Genomic DNA, 7,502 nt, shown 5'->3' on the forward strand with positions numbered 1-7,502 from the left:
TCATTCCTTGATCCAAAGGGTATCTGCAGACGAGTCCTGATCTGGGAGGTTGCAAGGAAAGGTGGGCCTTGGGTGGATTAAACAGATCATCGTAAAGTGGTAGGTGAGATGCAGCCTGAGTGGTTTCGACCATTATCAGTGTTGAGATGTCATGGGCATGGCATTGTGGGGTGGGAAATGACAGGTGATGTCTTTGGTTTTCTTTTAGTTCTGTGTTTCCTGCCACATGGTACTTTATGGATCCCTCCCCAAACACCCCCTTTGGTTCACCTGAAGGCCCAGGAAACTGGGGGTTCTTACTGAGTGTAAAAGCATGAGTCAGATGGGTTCATGGTAGCAAGGCCCCCTGGTGAGGAGCTGGGAGAGGGGTTTCCATGTGGTGAGTTGGGCTAGGGACAGACATTACACATAAACTGGTTTAAGTGATCAGAAACTGGTTTAAACCTGTAACAGAACAGATGTTCAATGCACATAAACCAGTTTGAAAATGGCTGAAACCGGTTTGAGATAAACCTGGTTGAATGTAGTATCAGACTTAACTGACTTGGCTCGAACCGGTTTATGCAATGTCTGTCCCAGACCCCGGAGAATCGGGCTGAGAGGTGCCTCTTGCCAGGTCTGTCTGAGCGTCCCAGGAGTTGCCTCCTCATGAGCCCCATTGAATCTGGAGGAAGAGGCCGACGCAGTCAGGTGTGGATCAGAGGCAAGAGAGCAATAAAGGCAATGCCAGGTTCCAACATGGGGCAGGTCGCTGTATGTCAGGGAGCATCTCTCTGACAGATGAGTAACGTGAGGCTGGTCAAACATTGTGGCTTCTGACTGCCTGGTACTGATGTTAACAGTCTCCTTCTAGCCGGCTGCCTGTGAATGCACAAACACCCATTATCAGCTTCTCACACAGAAAGGCTTTCATCTCATCGGCTTCTCCCCCTCTTTCTCCCTGGAGGTCTCTAACGACCAGGTTCTTAACGGGAACTGGCCCAATGAGCCACCTCCTTAGTGAAACAAACAACTCCCCACATGTTTTTCTCCCTGCTTTTGAGCCTCTTGAATCCAGTAGAAGGGAGGCCAAGCCAAACAAAAACCCTCCTGTCTCCAAACAAGAAGGGCTCATCTTCCTAATGCAGCCTCTTAGCGTGATGCTGCCCAGGAGCACGAAAAACAGCGTGACTCCAGCGGCAGGGGCAGCATATCAAAGGCTTGGCTACAAATTCATCCGTGCTTGCAATGTTGCAAAAATGCAAGTTTCACTCAAGTTCCGACTGCTCAGTTCAACAGAGCAAGCCCTAGGCCTCTGCGAGACCAGCTGCTTAACGCACCTCTGCCTGGAGTCAATAGCTTTCCCTAGCTCTCAGAGTCACAATTTGGTGGCCCTTGTTAAGTGGCTAGTAGACAGCTCCTTATGGTAGAGAATAGATATGCTTTTCCCCATGGGAATGGATAGAACAGAGCAGCGAGAAACCCAGATCTGAACTGTGGCCTTGAGGTGCAGCCTGAATCCAAATGAGTCATGTTTAACAGTGCCACTTCTCAGGGGGTGTGGGAGGAAGGGAAATGCTTTGGTTCAAAACAAAAACAAATAATTTTGTTTGCTAATTTAACCTCTGTTCCCCCTGGTTTCTCTTCCTTTTTGTGGGGAGGGGGAGAGAAGGATAATGAGGGAAGAAAATCATGAACTTGCTTTCTTCCCTTTCTTTCTCTGTCTCTTAACCAAACCAAACCAAACCAAACCCCCTTTGTTTTAACCGACCCCCTCTCCCCCCACTCAGCTAAATGTTTGTTTTGCTTTAAAAAAATATTTCTCATTAAAAAAAATGTAGCACTTAGTTTCAATGAAACTTTTCAGGTAGCCCAAATAACAGAAGCATCCATCTTGCAAAATTTAGCCAGGAAACTAGCTCTGTGGCATAAATCTTGTTGAAAGACTGAAGAGATGGCAGGCCCATAGGCACATGAAGACCCTCCCCCTGCAGCCCCCACCAAGAGCTCAGAGTTCGCTAGCATGTTGGTCGGATGCTTTGTATTGGCATTTACCTACTTTGGAATCCTGTTCCTACCATGGTAGGAAATAGGCTGCATCTCTTGGCCTGCAAGGCAGATTTTGGAGCTCATTCTTCTGACAAGCCACTTGAAACGGACAGTTTGGCTGGTTTCGTGATGGGAGGAAGGTGGGCATTTTGACTACTTTGACTACCTGTATTTGGTGGTGAGGCTGAGGACCAGCTGCTGGATCCTTGACTGTTGTCAGGTTCAGCGTTTAATGGATGTGAAGGACGTAGGGGTTTTTAATCACTGGATCAATAATGGGGCTAGCTGCAAAATAAGGCTCCAATTCAGTATGGGAGAGTGTTGAGCAGTGGGGCAGAGTCTGGGGCCTCTCCCAAAGTACCCAAAGTACCCATCCCTGCCTGGTGCTCAGGAGAATTTCTAGCCCTGCATCGCTCAGTTGGAGCCCTGCTGCTCCCTGCACACGGCCTGGTTGCTTCTTCCAATAAATCCATTGCTGCTGATGGCAAAGACCTGGGTATTTTATCTAACCTTCTGCCTGCCTTTGAGAACATCGGTGGAGGCGTCTGAGTAAAATCAGCAACATTTCCTCTCTCTGTTTGTCTTACATCTGCGAGGGTGGGAGAGGGAGGAATCTGGTCACATTGTGCTGTGCTGAATCAGGCTTTCCTGTCGTGAGTGAATGGCCTTTTCCAGCAATGCCCTTCCGAAGGAAGCCAGGCCTTACCAGGTTCCAATAGACAGCCTTAGGCCAGCCAAAGTAAAGAGGCGTGTGGCTGGAGAGGGAGCATATAGCCAGCCAGCACAGGCAGCCTGCTGGAAAAAGAGGATATGCCCTTGCTTTATGTATGGAGGTCCTTGTTCAGGCTCTCTGGGAGCTGGAGCTGAGCACTAGCACCATCCCCAGCAGGTGTTTCTACATAAGCCAGTACCCAAAATATCACCCACACTGAGATGAGCGACAGGAAAGGAGCCCTGATCAGGCTTGTTCCATGAGGATTGTTCAGGATTTCTCCATGTTTTCCCTGCTCCCAGATTTAACCACCTTGCAGTTGCACTGGTGTAAATTCACAGTCCCACTCCTACCCAGTGGAGGATAGACATAGGCCAGATCTTTCTATGCATTTTTTGTGTGCACTGGTTGATCCTGGTCCAGGGACAAGCTATTACCACCCTTTCAGGGTTTCTTTATGTGAAGTAGCAAATGATACAGGCCAAGTGACTTTGGGGCTGCGCTTTTAAGGGTCTGTAGCATTCAGTGCAGTGGGCATGGTGTGGGTGAGTGTAAATGAGAAGTGATGCAGCCTTCCAGTGGTTGGCAACCACCTAGGAGAGAAGACCTGCTACTGCCATTGATAACAGTTGTTCAACTTGGGGGTGGCAGACATTGCATTTAGCACTGAGAATCTATGGTGTGATTACACGTTACAATTAGCATGTGCGAATTCTAATGACTGTCAGACTGTGTTAAAGTCAGAGTTACAGTGCTACCTCTCTAGCATGCACTGCTCAGACCTATCACTAGTGGGTGAGCAGGGACCTGGCTAGGACCTGCAAGTCGGCTCTGCGAGGGCTCTGCTTGCCAGCTCTGTAGCTGCAGTGTAGGTGGAGAGGGGAGGAAGGCCTCCCCCATGCTGCTTGAATTGTCCCCAGATCATCCCCCTTGCCTCCTGAATAACCCTCATGATCACCCCCACTGCCCCTCATTGCCACCTCCACCCCTGGATTACCACCCTGATCAGCCTAAGAGTAGTGGTGGTGGTGGTGGTGGTGGCGGTGATGTGGAGGGCTCCCCTTCTCTCCCTGCCTGCTCCTGCACTTTCTGCAGCTTGTGGCATCTCTGCATTCCCAGATCTACACTCTGCCAGGCCCTGTGGCTGCCTGGCAGCTCCTTGCTCCCCTCTTCCCCATGTCTCCCTTCACTCCTTTCTCCTCCTGCCCCACTTGCCTGCTGCCTAGTTGTCCTCAGCTGTCAGTCCTTGGTCATAGAGTCCTGGATGATAGCTAGTCTATTTGGAAGCAGTGACTTCTGGGATACTGGAGGACCACAGATTGGTGGTTTTATCTCAGGTGAACGTCCAGAAGTTAACTCAAGTTGGGTAGCATAGTTGAAAGATAATGCTCACCCGAAGTGGCATACTTTTAAGACCCCCTAAAGGGCACTTAGCACTTGTTAATGAGCCTTAATGGGCAATCATTCAAGTTTTAATTGCTCTTAACAATCAAAGAAGGCCAACATCAACAAGGAGATCCAGTATAGGATCCAACAGTGTGCCAGCTCTGCCTATGAAAGACTGAATCATTGTGTGTTCAATGATCATGACATCAGGACTTGAACAAAGCTGCTACTAGACAAGGCTGTGATAGTCCCAACTCTTCTCTATACCTGTGAAACTTGGGTGACCTACAGGGACCACCTGAGAAGCCTGAAATACCAACCCCAGCGCTACCTCTGGAAGATCATTGGCATAAAGTGGGAGGATCATTGCAGAAATGCCAGTGTCCTCACTGACTCTAACGCCACCAGTATGGAAGCATTGATTATTCAACATCAGTTGAGGTGGACAGGGCATTGTGTGCACATGTCTGATGCACATTTACCAAAACAACTGCTATACTTCCAGCTCAGCCAAGGACGAAGGACAAGCAGGAGCCAGAGGAAATGCTTCAAGGACACCCTCAAGGTGAACATTAAGAAGTATGGCACTGATGCCACAAATTGGGAAAAACGAATTGGGACAGGGCTGTAGGATGATGCCGTGTGAGAGAAGGCACATCTTATTTGAGGAAAACTCTCTCCTTGGAGGCACAAAAATGACAACAATACTGAGAAATCCATGGCCCAACCCTCCCTTTAACCACCCCCCGAGGCATTTGCCAGACAGTCTGTGGTTCCAGGGTCGGCTTTCTTAACCATCAATGGACTCATTTACAACCCTTTTCTTGGTCTGTGGGAGGGATCACCAGTGATGGATGATCTTAACGTGGTGTCATTGTAACATGTAATCTCAGCCTGAGTTCCCATGTGTGAACTGGTGGGTGAGAGACTCTGTTTGTCATGGGCAGCAGGGGTACTGAGTGTTTGAAGGACTTGTGGATTAGTGCTGTGCAGTGCGCTTCTGGCCAGTTAGGCAGGCTGACAGCTGTTGCTGTGAAATTATGAAATCTCATCCTGGAGAAGGCACTTAAAAAAACCTTAGTCCATGGACCCTGAGGCCTAGGGCTCCAACCATGTGGAGACAAGATGCTACAATTACTATGGAGCAAGGACAGAGGTAGTTAGCTGTGGTAGTCTGAAGTCAGAACAGGGTGGCACTGTAGAGACAGACTTGTTCAGAGAGGCATTAGCTTTCATAGGCAACAGCCTACATAGCAGCAGATGCAGTAAGCTATTGCATACAAAAGCTTTTGCCACTCTGAACAAGTTTTGTCTCTACAGTGCCACCCTGGCCAGCCTTTGTGGAGCAAGGGAAACAGATTGTCTGAGTATCCCATTAAATGAAATACAGCTCTTGCCAGATCTCATTTGCTTTGTGTGAACGTGCTTTAGCCTCAGATCAGCATGTGATATTCTTGGAATCCCTTTCAGGAAAATGGTTTGCAGAAAACTTGGCATTAAAGTAATGGTGCATCTGTCCTTCATTCGGTCGGTACCTAAAACGTTTGATGTTGTGCTTCCAGGATTGAAGTAATGACGACAGTTCTTTTAATGTCATGCTGGAAATGCACAGCTCCTCTGTTTGGGATTTGAGCAGTAATTTAGAATATAAATATTTGATACAGTCTTTAGTAGCTTGCTTCTTAAAAGGCATGTCCTGTCCTAGTGACTGAAGCAGTGGTGTGCATTTGGTTTTCCAGCTGGCTTCAGTGGATTTGCAAATGCCTGCAGTAGAGGTGAATTTGCTCCTCAGAGACTCATGACTCTAAGCAGAGCTGCTGGCTATTAAATGCTTGATGCTTGTTATTATGCCGCAATAGACATTAGAGCCTATGAACGTACATTGGAATCTAGGAACCTAGCAATGATTGTGTTTTAATTAGACGATGTGGATGAGTTTCTTGCCTAGATATTGCTGCTTCAGGTGGAAGATATGGCTTGTTGGCAAAATGGGGGAGTTTCTTCTTGACTGTAGGGTGAAACATGAGGATTTCTGGCCTTTAGCTATTGATCATCTTTAACTAAATGGTTGGTCTTTGACCTCTCTCCCACTTGTCCCCCTCTAATACTCCAGTGGATAGCAGTTACCATGTAACTCTATAAGACACTATTTGAAAGACCACAAATAGAGCAGTGCAGCTCCTTTCCCTACCCTACTGACTGCCTCAGTGTTTATTACTGACATTTCAGCTTCCTGATATCAGCTGACAGTGGCAGGGGAAAGACTATCTTGCTGCATTTTAGGGCTTACTCTGAGGAAGCCCTGGCTAAATGCAGGAGATCGGGTTTTGCTAAGGGAGCTGATGTTGCTGTATTAACATCATGTCCTGCCAGAGTTAATTTCTGCTGAAGTATGAAAGTGGAGTTGCTGGATTCCTCCAGCCACTTTCTTATTGTATCAGCACAAACAAATGCTGGGTGGCCTAAAAATATTTAGTATTGTTTTCATCATTGGTTGGTTCCCCTGCTCAGCACAGGGAGGCTGGAAGCATATTTAACCTGTTAATTCTTAATGCAGCCTTTCTGCAGACTGGAGCTCATGAGATCGTTCTCTGAAGCTGTGGCAGTTCTGCTGGGAGGTTGGTGCTTGGTCGAGGAAGCTTCATGAAGCATGTTTTCCTCCAAGTGTCAGCTCTGCGATGGAGTGTTTAATCGCCTAAAACTCTAGGGTCCAGTTTTACCATTGGGTTCACTACTGTGAATCTGGAGGTATTCTGCAGAAGTTCATTGAATTTATAGTTGATCATATGAGGGGAAAGCAGAGTGCTTTTCACTGGGGTTGTGACTAATAAGATTTCATGCTGTGCAACTGTCGCTTAAGGGGCATTTCTTCAGGTTGAGACGGGAGTTTCCAGAATGCAAATATTATGTGTTATGAGCCAGTGACTGCTGAGCCCTAAACCAAGATCTGCCTCTGAGTCATTCTTTGGCCTCAAAGTCTCTTAACATCTCTGAGTCTTGATTCTCCTCTCTGTAAAGTGGAGATGATTGCATGGGCCTGCTGCATGAGAAGGCATTTACAATGTGAAGTGTTAAAGTGCCACCCTCTCTCAATGGGAAGAGTCTGCTGGGTCATGAACAGACCTGTAGGCTGGTAACTGGATGGGAAGAGTACAGTTTTTTGCCCGTGACTTCCATGCCAACTTTGTGGGACCCAAAAGATTGCAAACCTTCTTGCTTGCATTTTAGTTCTGCCTGCTAAATAAATATAACATATGGCTCCTCTCAAGACTGGGATGTGACAACTGCCTGGAACCTCTCATCTGGCAAAGCACTGAGTGCGGTTGGGTATGGGGAGGAAGGGGAAGAACCAAAAAATAGAAATATGTGGTGGGGG

Source organism: Alligator sinensis, unplaced genomic scaffold, assembly GCF_000455745.1.
Source record: "Alligator sinensis unplaced genomic scaffold, ASM45574v1 scaffold584_1, whole genome shotgun sequence".
In the NCBI taxonomy this organism is placed as follows: domain Eukaryota; kingdom Metazoa; phylum Chordata; order Crocodylia; family Alligatoridae; genus Alligator; species Alligator sinensis.